Here is a 27,838-nt window from a genome sequence, read left to right as displayed (position 1 = left end):
GTATTTCAATTCAATTTCATCGACTGATATTGGTCTATTTTCATCATTTTTTATTTAGTTACGCGAAAAAGTCGCGTGTATAGATACACTACTCGTATATTTTCCTTTGTTATGACCGGAGCTCATCAATTTTATGCGTCATCGTTCACCTTTTGACAAAGCAACGAAAACGTTCGAGGCACGGCAAGCCTCACTTGTCACGATGACTGTCTCTATAAAGGGGTTCTGGACGCGAATGTTTCCAGTACTTCTATAACCTCTGTACACAAATGTAGAAAATGAACAACTGTTGCATCCGTGCTTTGTTCATTTTTTCCATACGCTCCGTTGAAAACTGAACACCCCTTTTCTCCGCTTTGCCTTTCATCTCCGTACCGCAGGGGGTTGGCGGCCAAGGACGGGCGGTAGCGTCGCGACGTCAGCGTTCTCGAACACGCACGCCATTTGACACTGACATTATCGACGAAACAATTGTTTCCCATTCGATTCCTCGTCATTCGAATGCGAAAGAATTTGTAGAAAGGGGAATTGAAAGACTGCTACAACCGTTGAAACGATACACAACGTCCCTTTCGACAATTTCGTCGATCGTTTGATCTCACGGGCACGTTAAGGGGAACGATTTCTATCACAGGGATTATGTATCGCTGGGAAAAGATAGCGCGTCTACAACAGCCTTTGTTCCCTCGTTTGTTTCTTAGTTATTTACTTGGTATTTTTATTCAGTAAAAGTGGCCAGTTAGGTCTTCAAAAGCCTTTTGCTCCTATGCTTGTTTCGCATATTATACTGTTGACTATTTTGTTTTATATAACATATATTGATTAGCATACTTCAAGAAATAATATTTAAGTTTATTGGTATAAATCTTTCTATCTGATGTTTAAGTCTGCTGTAAAATAATTTAATTTCTGCATATATTGAATTTAGTTAAATAATAATAGGTTTGGAGGACTTCAAATTGTACATATTTTAATATGTTTACATTTTGCAATATTGACCAAAATAAATAACAATCTTTGTTTACGTATATGAAATTAAGGATCACAGTTAATGTATGGATAAGAACAATAATATGCTATTATAAGGTACACGAACCGTTTTATTGATCTACTGAGTATATATTTCGTGATGTGCAAATAAATACGAAGAATGTACATACTATTAGGGGAATGAAGAACGCGTTTTGTGCTTTTTAGTATTACAGTGTTTGGAGAGGTTCTCTTCCTTTGGAAAACTTTTCAACGCAAATGCTAGTACGTAGGCAAACTGAAAGCGAAGGAAAATTCTCGCTGTTCTTGCAGGTTCTGAAAGATTCACAACTGTTGTATTCATTCTCTGTCTACTTTTGTACCAGTTTCATGTCAGTGCGTTCGTATTTTCGTTATATCGTGCTTTCTCCTTTTGGAAATGGATATATTTACTTTTACAACTTGCGTAGCATTTTTATCACTGGTTCACTCTGTCAGCAGTGTTTACAATACTGTTTCTCCAACTTTTCAACATTCGTTACATTTTTTAAAGGCATTATTATTATACTTTGCGAATCGTGTAATTCCATGTAATATGTATGATGAATTATGAATTCTTTCACCTTGATGAAACTTTTGTATAATAGAGTTTCCAAGAATATGTATACATATGTTTTATTTGACGAAATTGTCTCATTCCATTAATTAATATTATGCTCTTTAGGATATGATTGAACACTTGATAAGATATATAGGTAATAAGAAGGAACTTGTAATAAGGTAACAATAAAACTTATATCGATTAACAATAACCACTTACAATTAGACTGATTTACAATTAGATGCAGTTGATGTGACGCTAAACTTTATTCAAAACAAAAATATGTCTAATTCATTTTAACCAACAAGAACTTATCTGTCACAATCATTAAGAAAAATTATTTCCATCTCCATACTACCTTAGGTTATATTTTTATCTCTGGTTTCATTTTCGACTGAGGTTGGAAACTTAAATAAAGGGATGCTTGTTCAAGCTAACGAACAGTTTCATTTTTAACTTTATTTTGCAGATGGGATGAACTCGACGGAAGGGCTGGACATCGCGTACCAGTGGTATGATTTATAAAAATATGAAGTTCAAATAAAACGTCTTAGACCATTTTTTCTCGTCTTCCGCGGAATCCTGAAGTGGCAATCGTCGGCGCCTGAAGAAGTTGAGCATAAAAACGGAACTTTTCTTAGCGCCCAGTCGCTATATGCTTACCACGCTATGAGATTCACAACTGTTGCGTTCGTCTTTGTTCATTTTTCCAGGCTTGTTTCGCGTGCACCCTCTTTGTTGCATCTTCCGTCCTCACCGAAGGTACTGCGACCTTCGCAGCATATACTACGGTACCTAGTATATGCAAATGAAACAAGTAGAATATCAATAAACTTGTTGTAGTCATGTAACGTTTAATACAATTGCTGTAGATTTTAATACAGTATTTTTATTTTATTATTACACGAAATTAAAAGTTATTTGTAATGCTAAAAAATTAAGATAATGGTATTCTTAAGTAGAAGCATGTTGCAAGTATAATTATTTAATATATTCGCAATATGGTTTGCTAAAACTAATTAGGGGTTATTTATTTACAAGGCCAGCTTCGTGGACGTGCGTCGCACTTGGATTCAAAAGAGTTTACGAATTTACAATAACAATTAAATTTAGACGTGCATTTTCAGCTTCTGAACTAGGCTCCTTTCTTGACAGATCTTTCTGCATAAATATTGTATATTAGTCTAAGCTGACAAAATTAAACGTTATAAGTAAACAACCAGCAACACAGTTGATAACTTCCAAGAGATAAACACTGGAATTTAAAATCCTACAAATAGGCTCTCAGTAAATAAACCGTTAGCATAAATAAAGATTGTTGACTCCCAGACGCTGCACGTAGTTGCGCGTAAAATCCACCAGTGAGCGATAGTCACCTCTCGAGTGCAAAGGGTTGAAGCTATGCATTACGCTTTACAATGATCAGAAAAGTTTAATTGCTTTTAAAAGTTACAGCTTCCGGCCGTTACTCGGTTCCAAGTGCCAGGCGGTCCACAACTGTTGCGTTCGCGTTCATTTTTCCAAGCCCATCGTATCCAACCCACCGTTGTTGGAAGACACCGTGAAGGGAAGGTACGCGTCGAGCGAACGTCGACGTCTCGACGCTGTGCGTCGCGACGGACAGGGGAGTGCGCGTCGAAGAATCGCAAGAAAAGGCGAGGGGCGGAAAGCCACGCAAACGAAACGGCACGAACGAACGTGAGCGCCCTCGACGAGCGGCGTCGGGACGTTCAGCGTCGCGGCGCGCTGTGAAAACCAAGGGACGTCGGCGTCCGAATCAGTCTGCGTCCGCCAGTCGTCGCGACGTCCTCGCACAGCAGTGACTTGCGCCGATTTCTCCGTTCAGTACGCGATCGCATAAAACGTAAACGGTTCGAGCATTTGCAGGATATCCTTTAGAGATCCAACACCCTCCAAGGATAAACAACGAGCAACCAAATTCACCGTGCCAACGATTTCACGTCGCGAGACACGAAAGACGTCCGACCGTCTTCGAGAATAAGACCTCCGCGCGCAGAGGGTTATCGGATGTCCTTTTAAAATATTCAAGCAGGAAGACGTATTTCCGGGACAGAGTGAATCGTTGCGATTGTCTGCGCTCGATCTCCCGTAAATAGAGTGCAAGGACATTGAACCAGATTATACCGTCTACGTAATTATTGGACAGTCGGGGCACCTTCGCGAGGGACGTTCCTTCGTTTCGGAATCGAGAAAATCCGCTACCATCGAGGATTCTCCAACAGCCCCCCGGACGGTTTGCTTTGTTCCGCATTTCGCTCTTTTCCCTCTGTTTCGCCGTTTTTTCGCACCTGTGTGTGCCAATCGCTGACTTGGCACCGCGCTGGGAGCGAACGGTACCGGCACCGGGAAAAGAAGAGAACCGAAAAGGGGAAAAACAGAAAACTCGAGCGTGCTCGCGGACCTCTTGCCGATTTTCCTACCTTTTTCGCCCTCTTGAATCTCGAACGAGTTCTGTGCGCGTCGCTGGATGGATCGCCGGCTTTGATACTCGACTCGATATTTGTCCGGTTGCTGGCATTGTTCGGTGAGTAATTTCAAAATTAGTCATCCACCGTTCCGTACCTCGCGTGACCGACGCGACGATGTTATTCATTAGGGAAAGGTTAACGATTAATCGTCGTTTAGATTTTTCGAGATGTTACGTATTTTTCTGCTCGAGTGCGCGTGCGAGATCATTTCTGGAAAAGGAATATCACGGTTTGGAAATAACCGATAATGGTAAATCATGTTATTTAGAGGCTTTCCAAAACAGGATTTAGAATTTTGTTTTTTGATGACAATGTATGCCTGTCACCTTAGTCGTGGTGAACACTTAAACGAAATTTTTCGCGTTTAATTGTTTAAAAATCCTGTAAGGTTTGTGTAAATGTGTTTTATTAAAAAGCGGAATGTTAAAGTCTCTTGTTAATATATCTGTAGTTATAAACTCATGGGTTAGGTTTACACGAAGTGTGACTCTCTTCAGGAAATAAAAATAAAAATTACAATGAAAAAATATAAAAGTAATCATAAATAATAATATTGGAGGGTTTTGCACAAGAGATGTTAGAATTTTGTTTTTTAATAAGAAAATATTTCTGTCAGGGTAGTTGCTGTGAATTTTGAATATCTCTTGACACGTTTGTGTTTACATTTCGTGTGAAAAAGGAATGAATGCCATGCTATTTGTGCTTTATTAAAACACGAAATACTAAAGTCTCCTTTGGAAAAGCCTTTAGTTATATCCTCACGTTTAAGTTACCATGTATTGTGACCTTCTTAGGAAAAACAAACATAATTAACAACATAATTAACAAACATAAAAGTAGTCTCAGACACGAATTGAAATACTCAAGGGAAAATTTCACTCGGTTTTTTGACATGTATGGTGAATGCACTTCGTTTATCTTTGTTTATCTTCGTTTTCTTTTTCCTTCATCAATGTGATTCTTAATTGTTTCGTAAACTTACAGTTTTCTACATATTTTAAATATACGCATTTTAGGAGAATTTCCAGTCGTTATTTTAGGTATAACAGCACAATAGAATCATAAATTTACAGTGGGGATATACGGGACAAAAGTGACAATTGTAGGTGTAAAATTATCACGGTGATTTTGGTGATTGAGTTTTTGAAAAATTATAAGCTGTTATTATATTTTTAATTACAGTGTTAGAAACGTCACCATTAGATTAGTAATAATAATGTAACAATGACTGGTAAACCAATGGTTGAATTGTTAACTTATTTCTTGAGAATTTAATTACAAAACAAACTAGTACTTCTGCAAAGAAAATGGAAGAATATATCATGTCTATTTGTTCGTATTATATTGTAGACGAAGCATAATACACCAAATTGTTTTGTTATTATGTAATGAAACAATTATTAAAAAGTGATTATGAATGATCTTTTTAACAGTTTAAATATATTGCACACGTTCAAAGTTAGCATTTTAATTAGGCTTGTTATTCTTCCTCAAGCAGTGGACAATATTAATAAAGGACAACGCTAGGTAATCAATAAATTTTGTAAACAGAACCAGAACAATATTATACAAAATGTCATAAAACTAGAAACATTACAGTTAAAAAATGTATTGTGTTAGTTCTGTTATCTTCCTAAAATATCTTCAAATATCTTTGACTTGAATTTATTTATCGAGTCAAGCAACTATTATAATATATGAATTTGAATATCCAAAAGTGTTTTCATAACGAGTAATATTTGTTTTCACGAGGCAGTAAAAACATTTGAACAAATTTTATAGGGACCAATACTTCAGCAAGTTCAGTTGGTTTTAGCTTATTGTAAACATTGATTCACTCACACGCGTATAAACAATAAAAGATGAAACACAGCTCGCTCAATAAAAGGTTAAAAATCTGTAAAAGATTGAAGTAACAAGCAACGAACCTCAAATCTCCCACGGATTGGGTTTCATAGAATTTTGGTCACCTCATGGAATTAATTGGCCAATTACTTTTCATTATTTCACTTCCCACGATTCTGGAGTCTAAATGCAACTTCAGCTTCTCTTCTTCCCACATTTTAATTATCCGTCCCCGTAATGGAAAACATTAAGACGCGAATACATTCGCGATTGTCCTCGGGATAGCGTCGTTCGGTTCGATTCTCTTAAATACGTCGATTCCATTTATCATTTAGCTGCATAGCGATTCCAGCACGGTTCCCGGGGACACCGCTCAGCGGCGATGCACAATTAAAATAATAGACTCTTGGTAACGACGGTCTCGTTGAAATCTTAAGAATTGCATTAACGGTTCGGTAAAAATCTGGGCTAAAGCTAGTGTGTGACGGTTTTACGGAGACAAGCGTTGCCAGGATTAATTTTCACACAGACTCGCGGCGTGCTGGTGGTTTCGAACAATTGTAATTAAATTCTTTCGACGCTAATGACCGCAAGCATTTGCGTCCCGTGCAAATGATATTTAAATTAGTACGCGGCCTGTATATTAATCGTGCCAAACAGAGCACATTTTCGTGACGATTGTGCGACTTCCGTAACGTTGTTAACTGATCTCGCAACGGCAATAAATTTTTTCATCCAATTTACATTCGCCTGACACCCTTGCATATATTTAGCCGAAGGGTGCCGTTACTGATTCTTAACACGGTTTTTTCGCGCGTCCGACGAGAGAGTAAATGCACGATGATCCATTATACTGTTTTTACGCAATGCTAACTCGTTGGAATGTAAATTTATTTTTCCTTGACCCTTGGAGAGTATAAGTCTAAATTTTAAAGCTTCTAAGGAAACATTTCTAGGATTGGTATTCAATAGACAGAGAAATATTGCTTTCTTTTCAACAGATAAATTTTAATTTATAATTATCGATGTCATTCTTGTACTAATGGTGAGAAAGACGAGATTGTTGATCCATTAAGTTATAAAATTCATCTTCCTTAATCTCTGAAAAGTCTAAATATAAATAAATTCGTTCTGGAGAAACATTTTAATAATTGATATACAACTGAGTTTTATATGCATATATAGGGCTAGAATTTTTTTGTATACTCGAAATATTCAACAAAAGAGGAGTAAATAATATCGAACTTAACTTCTTCAGGGACGATTTTTTTTGTTAATATGAAATTTTTGTTCTTTTTTTTTTTTGTCGACAGTAATCATAATTATGAAAAATGTCTACCTATGTGGTCAAAGGCGTGATGAGGTTAAAAATGGATGACAACATAAAATTGTTTTGCGAATAATCCGTTAGTAGCGCGTAAATAGTATTTAAAAAAAATATTTGATCAGAATCATTAATCAACGACGTCGATTTAGGGTTACGATTTAAAGTCAACGGGAATGAAACTAATCACGAACGATCAAAGTAGACATTCGCTGGCCTCTTTATGCTAATGCGTACAAGTCGTGACAACGAGAACGATTTCATGTTCCCCGTTGTCGTGTCATTTCCATCAGTGTACCTGGCGCACGCATCACTCATGACGATTTGAAAATGATAATGACAGGCTTCTGTCACTGACGTTTATCCTCTTCGCGACTATACCGTGCTATTTTTTTTTCACGTACTACGTCACAATTCGGATTTGAGGTTTTCCAGAATTTATTGCATCAACTAATGTAGTTTAAATGAATTATGTATATCGTTGAGATTTTCCTTGTACAAATTCTGTGGCAACAGAAGTTGAGTTAATAATGATCAATGTTGTTGTTAACCAAATAGTAAAAGAGTAAATGAACAATCGGTTATTGTTCTCTTTTTACGCAATAACAACTCGTTCATTAATAAAATTAATTTCCTTAACCTTTGTAAAGTCTAAATCTGGAGAAATATTTCAACGATTGATATCCAACAAATATTCCTTTACATTTAGCAAAAGAATTTTAATTTAAAACTGTCAATGTTGCTTTTAAACAAATAGTATGAAAATGTGAATTTTGATTTTTCCCATTTATTGTATAAATCCTTTTTGTGAACGTAATGGATATTGAAACGCGTGTAGACAGGCTCATTAAAAGGTAAAGGAAGGATATTGATTACCTTGTTTCTTAAACGCGTTAATTCAACGTCAGGGGCGTGAAATTTATCGTTCGAATAAGGGGAAGTCACACGAACAGAAAAAAAACTCACGTTACTGGAATAGAAAAACACAAATTACCGCGGCAGGATTGATTTGCGAACATATGTTGAGTGCACGGTTGTTAGGCACTTTTACGAGTTCCATATGTTCCCTTTGCCAAAAATTCTTTTTGTATCTAGACTTCTCGATTTCTTTCTTTCTTAATCCTTTAACAGGGGATGGCGAGTCAACTCGTCATGAAATTTCAAATAAGACGCACGTACATTTAAATTTAATACAACATTTGTTTTTTGTATGGTATCACGTTGGTATCACGCTTCGTTTTAAATTCTGATATGTATAATATTTAAGTCTGGAAACAAAATTTTTGAATTTTGTCTATAACATTTTCCATGTATCCTTTGTTAAAGTAATTCACCATAGTTACAAAGATTAGGGTAACCATTATTCCAGGATCGTAAAAAATATTAGCGTAAAGGGCACGAAGAAGGAACATAAAGTATTCCATCTTCAACAAATTGCCTTAAAAGTTACGGCGATGTCGGTTGCTCTTTAATAAAGGAGCCAAGAAACTATGAGCACTTTTCACGAAAATCGTTTTTTCGATACCAATTGCGCAATGTATTGAATTCTAGCAAGCTCTTTAATCGGCTGGAGCGGAACGTTATCGAAAACTCTTATATTAAATAAAACTTCGCCCGTGGTTGGTATCGATTAATCCGAGGAGCGATAATTGTAAGGAGTAATTACTCACTTCTTCAAAGCAGAATTTTATCAAGAAGTTTGCGAAGATTATTCATTATTCTTCGAAACTCCTTCCATACGATTCTCAATCGTGTAACTATTTAATTCTCAATTATTTCTTCTAATTAAATTTCAATCGTAATTACGCTGTCGCAGTATTCTTAATTCTGTTAGAAAAGAAGTTCGTAGTTCAAAGTGTGCAGATAAAATCAGGAATTTATCGTTCGGTGTGTTCTAATTAAAATAAAAATAAAATTTACTAATGTATTTCAATGTATATAAATTTCTGTTTCTAATTATACAAGATTTATTGTTCGTTCAGAGTATTGCCAACTGAATGAAAACTTAAAAGAAATATATATTTGAGATTGTATGACTAACTTCAAAGATTTAAATCTTCTCGGTATATAGATTCGAAACCATCTTTAAAATTTGAAAATAAAAGTTTGCTGATCTATACATAGAAAAACCAACAATGAGAGAAAAGATTGTTTGAAACCTAAAATCGAAAACGTTTAATACGTCTAACATGTATAGTACTCTTTTCTCAAAAATATACATTGCATTATTATTTCTCCCACTATGGAAAAGCGCATAATTTTTTGCAATGTCAATCCTATAGCATTGCAACTCTACCGAGAATTGTTGCATAATTTCATACCATTTTTGTTGGAACAGTGAAGCGTACATCGATGCAGATATCGGTGTTGTTGAAGTTATACAAGAGCGTAAAAACATTCATGGGAATTGGCTCGCTGGTTTCCGAATCATTCGAATAATAGACTGTTGGATAGTGAATAAACACAAGGCAAGAAACTTCGTAAACGATGTCTCCTTTGCATGTTCGTAACGAAGAGTTTTTATCATCAATCGTAACTCGCAAGTTATCGAAGAACGCAAAGTAGCCTCGCAGTTTGGGATTACACAGTCCAACAAAGCTTTTAAGAAACTACCGTAACTCTACTTTTTTATAGGTGCATTTTCTTATTAATTTTTTATGAAACTGGTTATGTTGAATCGGTGAAACTAATTCCCCGACGAAAGTGCTGGCTGAAGAAATAATGAATTATGGATTATTGACGTTACTAGAAGCGTCTTAAGTAAAAGTTTATTAATTTACAACAGCCACGCGAATAAACGGAGAAAAACAGCGTTATTTACGTTACACGAGTTTTCAGCTTTTGAATATTTACTCTCGTTAGTGTTCCGCCTTTCTCCTTTTGCTCATCTTCTTTTCTTCAATAATTGTTGCTTTACATATTGAAATAAAAAAAACATATCGAAATTCACGTTTCTGTTTTTCATCTGTGGATGTAAAAATATGATTTTCCATAAACATCCGCAGTATGGATATTATTGATTGAATTATATTTTAAATAGAGAGAATACTTGGATGCAACAAAAAACAATTTCTTGTTGATCAAGAGATCCTACAGGGACCGGAAAATCGTTAACAGTGTTATTACTTTCTGAATTCTGAATTATGAAAATCATCGTTCTACTATATTTGGTTATAATAATAAAATAATGATAAGTGTATAAGTACACGTAAGAGATCTGAGATCGAACAAAATTATGTCTAAGAGGCTTAAACGATTCAACAAATATTTTATGTGAATCCGCGAAAAATGTAATATTACAGTATATCGCTTGCCCGTTTTAGGTCCTTTATGCCGAGCAGTTGGTAGTGGAATAAAAGCATTACATTTTCATCGCAAACTATATGAGGATATACATAATATTAAGTTAATTACTACACGAAAACGCATTTGTTGTGGAAGCATATCAGATTAGTCGCTCATAACATTAACTACGCATAACAAATATTCCGTGTGTTCCTTTCAAGAACAGAAACACGAGTTCTGTTGTGTGAAATGCACAACACAACCGTAGTTTAACGCAGTTGCACAAACAGCCAGCAGGCTAAACCTATTCCTATTGCAGTATACGTTCCGTTCAACAGATTCAATTTATATTAGCATAATAAATAGTTTATTGTGCTAGTTACTGGTTTTGTAGTCGAACGAAACGAAAACTAGGAATAAACAATTTATATTTTGAGACAGGAAATTTGAAATGGAACATGTACACCCATTCGGTATTTGGTCGAATTGGACGGAAAAAATAATTGTTTGTTAAGCACATATTGATAAACTGACATTGTGTCAACAGTTTCTTTATATCTCGTAAATTTTCATTTATAAATCGCTGATGATCGTTACCAAGTTTTGTTGACATACTTCATCACAAAAAATAGCATATTTTTGTTATTTCTTTTATGCTATTTGATGTATCATTATAGCGTTGTAAAACATACGATAGTTCCCCATAACAGATTGTAGAATTATTATTCTGCAGATTTTCAAGGGAGGAGACTGAAGATCATATAAATTTCTCCAATCAATCGGTTGAAATATATTCGTTTCAGCACACGTAAACTCGTGTGAAATATTACTTCGTGAAAGTTTCTGTCGCCAACCTTGGGGTCGATTATTATTTAGAAGAAACACGGCTTACGAATTCCAAGAAATTTCTCCGGTTGCGAGAGAATTCCGTGAAGGCGACTACGCAAGAAGCATGGTCCCCGATATCCCAGGTACATGCTGAATAAATTGAACAAGCTGCAAGAAACGCGAAGGACCCGTGAACGGTCGTCATTTTTTGTTTTGTTCCGCGAAGTCTTCGGTTCGTGGAACTTTGGAATTGTGGGTAATCAGAGTTGGTTCTTGCGAAGAAGGGTAGCGAAGCTCATTACGACACCGACCCCGACGTCGAAGTGCTCGGAGCATAGCGACACGCTACGTAACTATGAATCTGTGTAGTGGTGCGATGGCGTGAAGGAAATCTGTTCTTAACGTGGACAGTCTTTTGCGTTTAAATGAAATGCATATAATTTACTTCGGTATTTTTGTCATTTTACATATATGTACACCGGATTCAAATAATTCTTCTTTTTCTATTTTTGTGCTGGCTAACAGTGCTGGCTATTACTTTTTGAAAATATGAATTTGCATAAATATCTGCAGTATACTTATCAGATTTCTGTTACTGACGCATTACTTTCAGGAGTGAAGTCTGTTTAATAAAATTAATTAGATAGCTTGGACAAAAGTTAATTTGGAAATACGCTTTTCTCTCTTTATATGGATAAAAGTCAGTATAAATGGTTAACGAAAAATGTAAACGATTTCTGTATTTTTCCTCGTGAAATTTAGAATGGGTGCGCATGTTCAGTAAACCTAGTGTTAATATCAAAAACAAAACTGAGCACTTATTACAATTTAAGAGAGTATTTCTAATTACGTTATACATTTGCTTTTGGAACCATTTAAATTGCCGAATATATTGGTTCCTTTTAAAATTTTCAGGCACCCGTCAATGCGCACAAAAGTTTACTATCGCGATAGAATAATTCAACAGTAAATTGGTTTCGAAAATCGATTTTCCTGAAAGCAAACGGTTGTTAACGAAAAAGTTTGTTTTTTCAATTACGCGAGAACGTTTTCAAATACTGTTTCGCAGGGGGTGCATTTAATTTTACTTCTAAAGCAATAGATGAATGAACGATTTTTAATAACTTGCACCGAGGGCGTAAAGCTCTTAAAGCTTTGAAAATTATAAAGAAGCAATTAATCATTTTCGAGAAAATATGTAGCCAGCGCGTTCCATGGATAGATTGGCGGTTCACGAAAGATCAATGTTAGAGATTTCGCGTCCATTTACTAATTACAATTTATTGCTCGATAGTATATCGACTTTATGACGTTCATTAGCCATACGTGTTTGCGAGTTTTAGCTTTATCGGTTTTGTCATTAGCGCGATTTCTATTTTGCGTTACGAGCTCAAAGGGGTGAGTGAAATACTTTTACTTCCACTTGTTGTAAGTAATTATTAATTGGAAGTTGTTAGAGTGGATATACTTTAACGAATAGAATTCATCAAAAAATGGTTAAGTGTATTAAATTTTTAAAAGTAGTGAAAATATTAAAATGAAATACTATACAACTTTCAATCCTCCTTCACTTGGTTGTAAAATCAAACTTCGAAGCAATCTCGGTGATTCGTTATTATGAAAGTTGTTACTTTAATTTAACAAAATAGCGGGTAAATATTTCTATTAAAACTAGAGTAACAAGTTTGAATGTAAAGGCACAAAATTAATTTTTACGATATTAAACGCGTATTTTGTTTTTATTTCTGTGTCAAGTTTCGCCAGTTGTAGAAATTAATAACTGGACCGTGTTTCTTGTTAGCTTCATTTTATTTTTATATCTTTTAAAAGCCATGGATTATTTATTCAATTAATTGGTATCGTCAAATCTGCTTTTTAATGGTTTTTTTGTAGGATTGCCTCTCACGTATCGAACGATTGTTTTTAATGCGAATTTCGATAATGAATATGTTTTGCAGACATTACTGTGATTAACTTATTTATAACTGTATCACTTTTAATTATAGTAAAAATTAATTAATGAAATATCATCATCATCCATTTATCGAATTTTCGGTTACTCTCTATTCTTCCACGAAATGAGTTGGTTATCGACGTATTTCGAAAGATTTATCGGATAAAATAAATGAGTTTTCAAATATTTATTATTCTCACTTGAAACAATGAACGCGCAACGTTTGTTTTGATAATATATTAAATTTCATATACGTTATTAACGATTTATTACTTCGTATCGTACGTGGTTTACGTAGAGTTTTCAAAAGGGGCTTTAGGATTTTGTCGTTTAATATCAATGAGCCTACCAGTGTAGTTGTACAAATTTTAAGAAAAATTTTCATTAGTGTTTTATTGAAAAACAAAATTTCAAAGTTCCTGCAGAAAAGATCTATACAAATATACAATAATTATTATGTAGATATTATGAGATTGATATTATACAGTAGCATACGCTGTCGAGCTGATAAAATTATCGGTATTTACACTTGCCATAAGTGCATAAACATTCTCAGTCTAATTATTAACATCTCAATAGAAGTCGCTTGGTTTCGAGTTATAATTAATAAAATTGTCTAATTTAAAAAACGAAAATCCTCTAAAATAGTGTCGACTTCGACAAACTAAGAAGAAACTCAGTCAAACTCGTCTCTAACGACCAAGTAATCGATTCGACGTAAAACAAAACCATTTGAGGAAAGGATTGTTTAGCATTCGTTTAATGATTATATTTCGTTGGGGCTGAAATTGAAGATAATTTTCTTGAAAAACGCGGCTAGGTGGAAAATTGTTTGTCGCATTGTTCTCGTTCGCATGGCTTTTCGCTCTGTATCTGCGCCACGAGTTCTCGATGAAACAGTTATACCTAGATATCCAACGTGTACTATGGTTTACTTTGAAAAAAGCTTTCGTGAAAGCGTGTGCTTGGATGAACCTGAAAGCAACTCGGGACGCAGTCATCTTTCAGGACTAGCTCGGCAGCAAAATTGCTAAATGGTGTTTCTCGTTTCGACGCTCCACGGCTGCAAAAAGCGATACGTTTGGATTGAAATGATCCATTGTATTGCTTTGTATGCGAATACTGCGCGATGTGTAAATATCAGCTGTCCCTGCATAATTTCGTTCGAGTGGGAATAATGACGTGTCACTGGCGCTATTTCATTTCGAGCATATCGTTCGGGTAATATTGCAAAAAAGGAACGCGGACGGGAATGTATTTGGCGTTAAATATTTGTACAGCAAGTTATGCGTTTTGCGTACGAATAACTTGCAAATGTACGTGTTCATTTTGCGACCGTGTAACTTTGCACAAAATGAGAATTTCATGTAAAGTTCGATTAAAATAGTAGAAATATCGACCAGAGATCGTTTTTTTTTTAGATTTGGGATTTCAATCTTATCGTCTTGCATATCGATCTATCGATCGGTTCATTCTACAGTACATTTGCAAACGTAATTTTTTCACAAAATGGCAATTCCATGTACAATTCGATTACAATAATAGAAATATCGAGCAGTGACCATTTTTCTAAATTAGGAATATAGATATTATCGCCATAATGTAAAGCGTGTATTTATGAGAGATGACTCCATGTCTACTCCTTCGATCAGAAAGTGAATCCTCGGTGTTTAATCGTGCTCCACGCAAAGCGCAATCGCTAAACGGACAACGGTCGACCAAAGGGGCGTTCAGTGACCAGCGACGCGATAGTCAAAGGGATAGAAAAGCCCCCAGAAAAATATACATCCGATACAAGAAAGGATGAAAGTGGGAGGGAAGAAACGACAGGAAGATAGAGGGGAGGCTGGGAACGGTAAAGAAACAAAAACGAAGCTGGAGGGAAAGAGGCAAGCGAGGAGCGTCTACGCAAAGAAATAAAGATAGAGAAAAATAGAGAGAACCGAGGACGCGAAGGGAAGAAATAGAAAAGTAAGAGATGAGGATAAAGGAAGATTGGCGGAGGGAGAGAGAAAGAGGGAATGATCCGAAAACCCAACGGAGTTCCCGGCACCGCGAAAAATAGGACTCTGGAGCCCTCTTACCATTTCCAAGTTACGAGCGACATTACCGACATATCCCGCATAACACAACGGTGGGCAAAAGTCGAGGATAATCGAAGGGAATTTCCCGCGTGAGATAGGTCAATAGGAAAAAACGCAGGGAAATTGCAACACCCTTTGCCAATTGTCTTTTTCGTCAGTGATTGAGGGGATCAGGACGTTATCGCGTTTGAGAATAACTTCTGTCGTGATACTAGCACGGTTTTGTAGCTGTACAATGTTTAGCTTGGAGGGCGCAAATAATATATCGTGTAGCGATTTACATTTCTTACCAGAGATATTGAATGTTGACAGCGAATGAGTTAACGAGTTGTGCACGCATTGGTAGTTAGAATTACAATTACATGGGATGGTCTTTTCTTAAATTTAATATCAAGATAAAAGCTTGTATGTATAAAATATTGAGTACCTACTTTGTTAGCTAGTCTCAACATCAGTGTCATTTGTCTTTACATTTTAAGGATAAATCCTTCACATTATATTTCTATTTTCATTGCTGAAATTTGTACTATTTTAGAAACATGAATTTTGTATGGAAATTCTCTCACTTCGGCAGTCTTCTCTTTCTGTTAACAGATCTAGTTCATATAGTACAGCGAATAAGTTTAGCAATTCTAATTCAGCGTCTGTTAAAGTTTTCCTCGTCTAATTTCTGATTACATCCAGAAATTCAAGAATAGCTACGAAATTTCTGACGGCGATTGATTAAGGCAATTTAATTGCCTCTCGTTCTACTATTAAAATAGTGTCCAAGTGAATACATAAATAGATAGATCTGCATACGTGGTAGAATCTATAGTGATACCTAAATACAACTAGTACGAATCAATTACCAGTAAAGCGACTGGTTGAAGAATTTAATTATTCAGACGTTTCAACGATAGATATTTTTAACTATTCGAGGCAACGTCGATAGATTAATTGAAAAACGCTTGTACATATACCGTTTATTTAATTGGACGTCGAAGACTTTCAACTGTGGAGGCAATAAATTTCCTGGTGAGTGTGAATTATGAGCACGTAAAATTTTAATCCCCTTATGACGAGCGTTTTGACGCAGCATTAAACGGGAACAAGATTATTACAAGCGTCGATGATCGAAATTGTTGAGCGCTGTTATTAATGTACCTTCCGAAGCCCGCGTACAGCTAATATCCCTGCAAAATGATGGACGAAATACAAGAAAAATATTCACCCTTTCGACTAAGCGAAGCTGACAACAGGGCTTGCGATTTTTCGTGAATTATTTAGATCAGTGCTTAGAATTTTTATCAAAAAATTGACGAATATTCAGCTATATACCCAAATACATAATATTTTCGTCACGTATATTACGAGTCAAATTATTTAAGTGGTTTCACTTTAGCGCAATTTAATTTAATGAAATTTCGATCCACCGCTTTTATTGTTTCTAATTTTTAGCAATGCTTTAGATACATATATGCTTGTACAAAGCATACCAAAATAGACAAATTGCAAAGTTTGCAATGTTAGTTAACACATACGTGGAAATCGTTACATTTTAATTTTGATTCGCGTACACAAAGGGTTTTCGCGAAGTTTGCATTTCCCTGCATACACCTGTTACATTCAAATTCTACACTGATTCTCCGTGCGCCGCGTACTGCATTCTATTTTGTCTTCTTGACTTGTAAAATTTTTAAGGCTATTCTGCAGCGCGAGACTGCTCAGTTGCAAACGTACCGAAGCCAACGATATGAAAACTGCGTTTCTATTACGCGAAAAAGTTCACAGATAAAAAGAAGAATTGAAAACACATGCGATCGTTCTTGATACTATTTTTGAGCAGAAATTTCCTCGAGTCCAATATTCGTACAATTAATGTCAGAATCGTGGAACGATGGCTGCGTCGAACATTCAAATTAATGCTTGTGGCTTGGATGTCCGAAATGAGTGAGAAGTTAGTCAGTATAAACATGTTATATTATTTTATATTGTTGATTGAGGTTATCTTGTAACTTTTCAGTGTAGATATATTTATGTTGCAAATTATATTGCAAAATGTTGCATGCAGATTTGAAACAGGATATCGTAGTATCTCATTTTCTGTCTTACTATTTGAATAATTATTTCAGCATTATTCAAAATTGTGATATTATTGCGCATCCTTTGTAATAGTATGAATATAAAATTGACACATGAAAGCATGAGTAATGCAGTGTGTTTTTACAGTTTTTATTCAGTTGCTAATGAACTAATTAAGTATTTAATAACGAGAACAGGAATTTATGCAAGTCAGAACTAATTAATAAGTAAACATTGTCTTACAGCGAATTTTTATCCTTTATGAATGTCTGTTTCCCATGAAAAATTATCACTAAAACGTAAATCGTTTAATAATAAAAAATCATGTTATTCGATATTTTGTACTTATTTTGAAACTGAATAAGTAATGAAATTTGAATAACTTGAGCTTCATTTTTCATATAAATCATTTTCAGTTCAAAAGTTCATTTCCATCGAAATTTCAAATAAACTTAGAACAGTTACAGACATTTATTAACAACAACAATAACAGGAGCACAAATAACACTTCTAATCCCTAATTCTCGTAAAAATTGCAGAAGACGAATCATTTCTCACCGTTCTAACTTTAACGCAGCCAACATTGCCTGGTTCTAATCTCAACTACCCTGTTCAAATCCTGCGAAGCCGCAGTAACATTTATCTCCACTCCTTTTCCTTAACTGTATCATCAGTTATTTAAGCACCGCGTACTGTTCATCAAATCCGCGCCAGAGTGATAGTAGACTGGCGCAGAGTGGAAACCCCGGGCGTTGAAACAGCCGAGCGATAGGGGTCTACTCGATTTTACGCAATGCATTTTAATCGCGAATTTAACGTTACGGAGTTCTTGGATCGTGGGTCGTTTCGAAAATCGTGCAAGTCTGGCGAAAGCGTCTAAGGAAAAGCTCTCCACGATCTGCCTTTTGTCGTGGCTATGCTTTTCATTCAGGTTCGTTCGCGGACTCGGTCACTTTTTCTTCATCCTGTTCACTTTCGGTAACAGCCTCGAGGCGGGACTTTAATTGATGGACCGATGTACGTGAGCAACTTGTGCTCTTGTGCGTACTTGTTACGTCTTCGCCGACAAATTAATGGTGGATAAAGAGTACTAACACGCGTGGCGCCTTGTCAACGCGAGCATCGTCGAGGCTTGTTTGTTGCGTGAACTAACTCTCGAAGGAGGACACTGTGTAATAGAAATCTATTTCAGCTAGCAACAATTTTATGGAAACTGTTTGCTTTGGGTATATTTGGGAATAAAGGGTTAAAGATAGAGCAATTCATTTTAATGATAATTACGTGTTCAATTCTTTCAGAATTTGGAAATTACAAACTAATCGACTTTGAATATTTGAATATTTCTCTTTAAATAAAAAGAAAACATTCTTCGTGTACCGCAAGTAATTTACGATACTTTAATGTATAGGATCATTTTCAAATTCTGCGTAGGTAGAGAATTTAAATAAAACTTATGTAGTTTGACACCAAATTTTCTATGGATAGTTCAACTTAAACATTACCAATAGAACTGTGAATTAATTTAACATTTTTATTCTTCGATTCATTTTCAATTGAATGGTTCAATTGAATTTAATGGCTTAATTCAGGTATAGAGTAGGTTTAGATGGGTTTGAAGGCATGAGATTGAAATCTCCTAGTATCAATTACAATTTTATCTTTTGAGAATCTCATTGCCATTAGTTGGAGTATGCCACATTGGAACGTGTAACAGTTTTGGAGGAAGATTACTACCTGTGTCCTTTCAGGATCCTCGGATCGTCAACACGCAGCGCGGTGTTTGTATCGAATACTGCACAGTACACAGATGCGACATACAATAGCTTTACTTTCAATTGTTTTGAAAGTTACTCCGTTTAAGGGCGGAACAGTAACAGCAGGAGCATTCAATGTGATCGCGGGCACTTATTATAAGCTTCTTCAACCCGTGATCTCTATTCACGCCTCGTAATTAAAGTCTGGAGACACCGAGTATTTTCTATTAACATTCCTGGCTAACCCAGCGTACTCAAAATGATCGCAGCCGGCACGGTATGTTGTACCATAGCCATTGCACGTTGTAGACACATTTCTGGGCAACGGGAATGTCAGGGAGATGCACTCGCTTCCTATTCGCGAGCCATACCTCTATTATAGAGAGGGGTACTTAATTTTCACGGACGATTAGCTTCCACGTTGCAGCCAGTTTCAAAGTATTTAAATCTGTTTAGGCAATCTCGAAGATTGCGAAACGAGACGATGTTCGCGGAACATACTTTGCGTCGCTGGCGATACTCTTTCGTTGAAGAAATTTCGGCGAACATAAGCACAGAGTAGCGTCAAAAACGAGTGTTTATATGGCTTTATTTTTCTTTTTGAGATTCCTCGGAAGAAGTTCTCTTCGGTATTTACCTTTTGGTGGATTTCTGGAGTTTTAACTGACCTCGCGAATATCTGAATCGATTTAGTTTGCTTTCTTTAATTTATGATTCTTATTTAATTCGAAACCAGATAATTTTACAGTTAACTTCATTTATTTTCTTTTTTTACGTGTAAGAGTACACTCGTAAAGTCGAAAAATTCTATCGTGTTGTTAGTGTTTTTTCGAATTTCTATTGGAGGAACTTGTCTGTATGGATTATGTTAATCCTCTTACCGAAGATCTCTATATGATGTGAAAATAGAGTATGCAAGGCAGTAATACGTATGCTTGGCACATTAGGCTATATAAAATATGAATTACACTATATATACTGTATCCGATGAATTCCTATGAATAAACAATCAGTTCGAAATATCTCGCATTATGGAATTTAAATTTGCTTATGGATGTACATTATCGATTTTAGGGGTTAGTTTGGCTAACCTTTGACATTTATTAGACCTGGCAAAATTTAATAGATTAACATTTTTTGAAATTCTTTATATTGGAACTACATGGATATTTTCTTTTTATGAATGTAGATAAAAATAATTTTTCAGATAAAACTATGTTTGTAGTAAATTTTTGTCATTGTGACTGTTTTGATTCTTTTGATTGTGATTCAGTATCACAGTTGATACATATTGATAATTTTATTAAATCATAGATAAAAAAAAGTAGTTAACTGTTATGTGACCGTAGAGTTTTGCATGATTAGAGGGTTGTAATATTTTATCAAAGCTTCAGGTATAATCTCATAGCAGAAAGAGATTGTAAATTGATCATTGATCGGTTTTATCGGTCAGTATTGTTTTCCATTTGACAAATTACATTTTTCTGCTACGCTGTTGTTCGATAACGACTATAAATTTCGGGAACGGAAGCCATATGTTTCTTCTTTCGTGAAATATTGGGATTTACAACGATGGAGATTCATCGCCATGTTTATCAAAAACATGTCACGCGAACGGGTGCGTAGAAAGAGGCGAAGAAAAGAGAGTTATTTATCCTAGCGTGTAATTACTAAGGAATTGAATTATTGGAAGGCTCGTATCAATGGTTCGGTATATCGAGGACCGAAGTCTAGCCTTTCATATATTGGTTCCTTTCTAACGAATGATAAATCTGTACGAATAAATACTCTATTGTGAAATGCAGAATTTATCAAGAAATAAAATCAAGGAGTAAAATGATAAATTACTTGTAGAGTATAAATTCAACAAACGATAATAATTAATTCCAAGCAAGCATCAAATCAAGTATAAATATGGTTTAAATGTTTCAACTTCCTTTTTTTTAAAGAAGAAAAAGAAAAGGATTTCTTAATTAAACTAATGAAACTACAAGAAAATACGAAATGAGTGCCAGTGAAACACAGAAATGATAGAGTTGAAACGTTTAAAATATATTTTTATTTAAAATGATTGTTTCTTTATTAATTCAATTATTGACAAATCAGTACGGTTTAGTTCGTTTAGTGTTATCGAACCCCCGTTTTTATCAGTGGGGATGCATAGGACGATCGCTGTTTCTGCGTTCACTCGACGTGAAAATGCACAGTGAGTAGCAAAGTCTGCATATTTTGCACTTCGATACTCGCAACCGTTCGATAAAAGAGAATGACACTTTTAACCCCCTTTCGTCTATCACAGTATAAATTTGATTCGCTTCGAAGCGAGTTCTGTTCTAGAATATCAGCGACACGAATTCATGCATAAGCAGACACCGCTACCAGATTCGCGATTTCATCAATTCTGCCACTAAATGAGACCAACGGATAATAACAAAAGAATGTACTATACATGACGGAAGAATAAAAAATTAAATTATACGAAATTTAATTGACAGACGTATAATTTGGTTTCCGTTGGTTAGTGGAAATAAGTGTTTGCACGTTTATTTAAAAAGTGTAACGATATCATTTATTCGATACAATGAATGTAGTAGTGGATTACACATAGGAAACGAATGGACTTCGGTTTACACTTCTGTTTTTCCCTTTTGGTCAGTTTTGTGTATTCAAAGATTTTCCTCGTCTAATTTTCAGTAACATATAATTTTCAGTAACATTTTCAGTATCAAATTATTATTATCGTATATTATCATACTGTGGATTGGTTTAATTGCTATAACGAACTTAAATTAGCATCATTCGTGCTTCGTTATCATTTAACAACAGCTCCCATGTTTAGCTGCGTAATTAAAAACATGTTCATAATTTAAACAGTACCGTCTAAAAATTAAATTACATCAGTACGAGAAAAAAATTCAAGTTAAGACTGTATACAAACATGATGTTCAGCAAGTTGTAAGTACACTTCCTAAGATCAGTTACTGTTTGATAGTCGACGTGATCGTTAACAATTTCTACGTTTCCCTTCGAAACGATACAACTTTTGTATAAAGAAATTTTGTGTTTACTTTAGGGTTACGTAAGGTGTAACAATTTACTGCTCCACCCTGTACGAGACAGCCTGTACAAAATATGAGAAAGTTTCGAGGCAGAATCGAGCAATCTCGAAATCTTCATTAACAAGTACCATCGTTTCCAGGATAAATCGAGCGAGTTCCCAATTTATCGAGTCGGCGTAATATCCCCGGAGTAATCGAAATTTAGTGGATTCACTTTGCCTCTACCTGCCGCATTTATCCAGCATTGTACATACAATCCTGGAAGGATGCGTGCCACGGCTCGGTAATTATTTATACGAGCGTCTGGAACTGCATTTCGCCTTAGGTCTACTTCCTCTCGGCGCGGTATTAGTTCCCGGGCGCCGCAAGGGTGCCACGGTATTTCGTTTTAACGAGATGCCTCCCTTAAAAAGTTTTCTCCATTAAAAGTGTGTAATTGCAGATGTCCCCTTGTTCGTTTCCACGGCGCGCGCGGGAAACCCCCGGTCGCGCATTTCAAAAAACCGTATCTAGCTTTCTGATGCTAATTGGAATTATGCCCGGTTTGTTTCGGTCCGCCCCATCGCGCGCAACCCGTCCCGAAATTTCTATCATATTTCGCAAACGTTGCTCGTTAATTGGACCTCATTATGCCTGATTAGACTTTCGATTGTCGCGTTTCTTTTTCCGCGCACTCGTTGCGTAATGCATTCATAAAATTATCGAGCCAATCGACGTATACGTAATTATCGTAATTGGTAGTGTTCGTTTGTGAATAGTGTTAATTAGACAGGTCGCCTGTAGCTGTGTTTGGTGAACGCAATAATGCTCCATTGTACGCGTAACTGACTTACGGTGTACGGATAACTGAGACGAAATTATGTTCGACAGGGTTTATGTTCGTTAGGTACGAACGATCCATCGATAAATATGAAAATTGTCAGGAAGAAGTTGGATGATTCGGCGAAAATTGAACGACTGCTAAATGTTGCTATAAAATTTCTTTGAAATTAGTGGAATAGAAATTTCATAGTTAATTTATGAACGATTCAATGCACCTATATTATGAAGGGTTTTATAACGAGTTATCGAGGGTTGTTCTTTTTTAACAACAAAATATGCCTGTCGTCATAGTTGTGATAATTGTAGTTTAAGTCTATCATACTATTGTACAAAATAAAACAAGAATAATCGTATTATAATTCATACTACTCATTTCATTAAAGAACAAAGCTTTGAAGTCCATTTTGGAGAACCATCTATTTCTTTTTTTTTTTTTATTTCTGCTAGTACAATTACCACTTCAGTCGGAAAACGTCGATCGATCGTTTCACTCATCACCGATAATCCTCGGTGTAAACTATCGTGACACCGAGTCGCTTCGTATGAAAACGTTCGCGCAAGTCGTTAAAACTGTGCCGAATGTTGGCACGGGCTTAGATTTCCCTGGTAGATCTCTTACGACCAACTTCGGATATGGACGACGAATAATATTCTTAAAATTGTAGGGGAACCGGGTATATCTCTCGGTGCAAAGAGGATTTGCAAACTCGAATGAAAGTTTCCCAGCTCGTCTCTTGGATCTCGACAGTGATCTTTCGTGGAAAGTTTCGCCGGTGATCGGTGATTCGAAATTCTGTCGGAAACCGGGTAGGCAAAAGTTACATGTGCATGCACATGGATGTATACGTAGTTAAAATCAATTACAGGAGGGGTAAGGCGAGGGGGGAAGTGGCGGACGTTTGTTATTTGGTCGAAAGTTCGATTTAATATTGGTTCCACTTTTAGGACCGTAAGTTGGTGGATAGCAAGTTTCTTGGGTGGGAGAATAGAGTCTCTGCACCGATTCGTTCTTTTGTTGGTAGAATTGCTGCGATAGAAGCATCGCATCGTTCTAAATAATTACAGAACACAATTCAAACAGTTTCAATTTTAAACAAATTTTATCCTGTAGGTCTTTCCCTCTTGTTTAATAGATTTGACTTTTGGGTCTATCCAGTAAATGTTTGTTCTTCGTAATTTCTTTGTAATAATTACAGCAATTGATCTTTTTGCTTTCAAAAATATTAAAATTGAATTGATTGATTCTTCTGTGCAATAAGCTATCTAGCAAAATCAATTTTTATTTCCAAATTGTATTTAAACTATAAGCTATTCATCACGATACAAATTCGCAAGCAAAAGAATTGAATGTACTTATTAGCACATTACGGTCAGCTATTGTTTCTAACAAAACTTCCCTTGGGATTGGAACTTCGTCTGGAGTTTAATGAAACGCACAAATATGTACACGGACCTTGCCTTGAGTTTAATGAAACACGCAAATATGTGCACACGGTCCGTAATGTGTTCTATTTTGTATCTTTCCTGCGAACTTCGCTAGCTAATTGTATTTTTTATTTTAATTCGTATATCATGTTCGATTTATTTTTCTGAATTGTTTTTAATATTATAATAATTTTATTTTAGCATATTAATAATTTGTAATGATTGGTAGCATTTTTAATAATTTCGTACTTTGCAATAACTACCACGCAAGAAATTTTAGTAGAGTTTCCATTCACGAAGTAACTAAAAACTTACGAAGCTGGTCTATGATGTTTCGGTCATTCTTCATGGTACCTCTTAAACAGTTTTATTATAAAATGTTTTCTAAAAGTTGTTCTATGATTTCATTCTTTACTTACTACTTTAAATTAAGTATAGACACATTAATTTAAATATATAAATTCTTTTTAAAAAAGAAAATACTAAATCCCCTTAGCATACAAATCCGTAAGAATTGCACTAGATTCGGGCGTTTAGCGAGAAGTCGATTCGCTGATAATCGAGGAACATCTGTTTCCGTCGGATAATCGTTTGACCAGAAGAATCATCTAGCTCGACGTGTTCGAATGATTATTAAAACAGAAGGCGTCGAAACTTTTTTAATTTACTTCTTAGTAAATATAGGGTGCCTACGTTGCGGGGGCGAAAGTTACCGCACTTCCACTTAATTTTCGATCGATCGGCTGAGATTGCCTTATCACTCCAGAAGTTGGCCTCGGTTCATTATTCATACCTGCAAGAAAATCCCAGAATTCGCTTCAACTCGAACGTACAGAACTTTGCTCTTCGGCGAAACTCTCGCTCTTAAGTATACGAACGCTTCGTTGCAACGCCTTTCGAATAATGGCGGATACAGTGCTGTTTCAGCGTTTAGTGCTTATAAAATTAAACACTCGTCATCCCTCTATATGCATTTACTATTGCGATAATGACCGTAGTCTTATAATTGAGGCGCCGCGGAAGCGCAACGGATCTTTACTTTTCACGGAGTTACTTGTCGAGCGAAATTCTGTCTCTAACCTAACTGTTTCAAGCGTAATTTCTTTATCTTAATTTCATTATTTAATGTCGAGCGTTTAAATTTCTCAAAGTATCTTCAACACACCCGAATAATTTTCATTGCGTAATCGTGATAATATCCTGGATATCTGTCAATCTTCATTCGTTCAATTTCTTCAATAAAAAAGTATGTCCCCGAGGTGCATCTATTTACAGATCAAAATGGCTGTTCTGTGTCTTCGTCCAGGGAGTACTGTCCCCGTAGGTGTTTATTTTCTTCGACAAATGTTGAATGTTGAATGTTGAATGTTGAATGTTGAATGTTCATGGAGTTAAACATCCATTTCCAATTATCTGCATTTAACGGTTTAATAACTGGGATTCATTTCCTCATCACGGCCGAGCCTCGAAACATTATTTCAATGCCCCTTTAAATCCATGGCGGCCTCGACATTTGTATATTCCCAAAAGTAATATCGATAAATGTTCTTTGAACTGTTGAAATATTAACGTATAATTAAACGCCGATAAGCAACGTGGACAGCTATTAAGTATTGATGCAACGAGATTGAATGTGCTTTCAAAATTTTGAATCTCTTTTATTCGTATCTACAATGGATTCCAGATTAGATTCAAATGGAAAGCGAAGTACATAGACCAGAAATGAAATTCGCGTACAGTCTAATCACCGTGCAAATTATATTTTAAAGAAGGCAAGATCAATTTTTATGACCTCTATCGCAGTAATAGTTAAACACGTAGTGTGGCATGTAGTGTGTATATGATAATTCATTAACTTTAGTGTTACTGCTGCGCTCTTATCTGATCGTTATAGAAAGGGTGTAAAAAAGTTCATTGAAGATGTAACTTCTTTTCACCTGAGGAGGTATTTTCTGCACCTCGTTACCACTAAATAATGAGCGTCTAGTTAACAGTTTAATGGCGTCGTAATGCTATTGTGAAAGTTAACGATTGAGTAACTTTTCGCGTCTGTATTTAATATTAATAAACCCGCGGAGCTTGGATAATGTTCGGTAGCATGGTTAATGTTATCGAATTCGTAATACGATACACGCAATGTTGTTCCCACTAAGCATAAACGCATGTAGAACGTATGGATATACACAAACTGAAACGACGATTATTCTTACAAAATATTATCCGCATTGCACATGTTTTCCTTATTAACATACGCCGCAAACGCATAAAATCCGCCGTCTAGAAATCAATAACGTTCATATTGGAAATCCATCAATTCTCCCAATATCTCGCGATGCCTTCTACAATTATTTTCCACTCCGAGTCCGGCTTTAAAAAAAAAATCTATTTCTTTATCGCATTGTGTCTTCGGTTTCTCGTAATCACAGTTTCTCCGTCCCCGCCATCATTTCTTTCCGCGGGTAGTCTTTTCGGTTATTTCTTTCCTGGTCTTGTAGATAATTTTGCACGCCATCTGTCATCGTAAATGTCGCTCTTGTCGCTGATTCAACGGCACTACAAGACTGGCTTGACGCTGATTTATTATCAACCGTGGTTGAGTAACGTCAAAACACGGCCTTCGGGAGAATAGATTTCCGACGTTTTCTAAAATTCCCCCATTTGAAAAACCAGGTTTATTATCCTTTCCTCCCTCGCATTCCGAGCTTATGATTTCACGCGCTCGGTAATTTATTACCTGATGCAACCGTGCCTTTGCCACGTAATCAGAAAAATACTGTCTGTATATTTGTCTTGCTAAGACGCTTAAAAAAAGAAAAAGAAAAGGAGAATTGTTTGTTGTTCTTTCTCTTACACGTGACGATGTACAGCGTGGATTCTTGCACTCCATGATAGTGGAAATGTTTAGCAAACAACACAGTGTCTCGCGCGGAGTTAGACGAAATCTGATTATTATTCGTTGTATGCAAATTGTTGACACGTTTTTAGGAAACTGTTTCGTGACTGTTCTAAGAAATAACATGTACACCCCCGCTCAGAAGTACGTGGACAATTCCTTAATAGAAATAAATATCTAATAAATGTTGCGAATTTATTAATATCAATTATATCATTTATGTTTCGATATGTTTATGTTGTATAGCAAATACATTTTATTAATACCTTTTTTTTTTTTTAAATCGCATTATTAATAATAGAAAAAGAGTTCAGTTTTCTTTTGTTAATGCATCTGCTGTGTATTCTTATATTTTTGTAAGGAAGACATAATTTTTGATATGCATTCTTGTCATTTAAGCTGGTCTTCATGGTAAACCACTGTATTCATGTTTTTCACTTCA

At 35.7% G+C, this 27,838-nt stretch overlaps 1 protein-coding gene and 1 long non-coding RNA gene across 4 annotated transcripts in view; one reads left to right on the top strand and one right to left on the bottom strand.

The window, feature by feature from the left end:
• Positions 1-1,794: 1,794 nt before the first annotated feature.
• LOC128886063 (uncharacterized) overlaps positions 1,795-27,838 on the bottom strand; it is an 80,845-nt gene continuing 54,801 nt past the window's right edge. Inside the window, exons 1-3 of one of the 2 annotated variants that reach the window (XR_008459721.1) lie at positions 2,947-3,086; positions 2,234-2,365; positions 1,795-2,174 (exon numbers count right to left, since the gene is read on the bottom strand). This is a non-coding gene — a long non-coding RNA (uncharacterized LOC128886063). Of the gene's footprint in view, positions 2,175-2,233; positions 2,366-2,946; positions 3,087-27,838 lie in introns of those variants that run through there. The other variant, XR_008459722.1, reaches the window with a different exon arrangement.
• Positions 3,356-27,838, top strand: part of LOC128886057 (uncharacterized) — a 346,337-nt gene continuing 321,854 nt past the window's right edge. For both annotated transcript variants that reach the window (XM_054140597.1, XM_054140598.1), the window contains exon 1: positions 3,356-4,115. The gene's annotated coding sequence lies outside the window, so the exon portion shown is untranslated. The remainder of the gene's footprint in view (positions 4,116-27,838) is intronic.

This window comes from Hylaeus anthracinus, unplaced genomic scaffold (genome assembly GCF_026225885.1).
Source record: "Hylaeus anthracinus isolate JK02 unplaced genomic scaffold, UHH_iyHylAnth1.0_haploid 11982, whole genome shotgun sequence".
In the NCBI taxonomy this organism is placed as follows: domain Eukaryota; kingdom Metazoa; phylum Arthropoda; class Insecta; order Hymenoptera; family Colletidae; genus Hylaeus; species Hylaeus anthracinus.
This window is presented reverse-complemented; position numbering and strand designations above follow the sequence as displayed.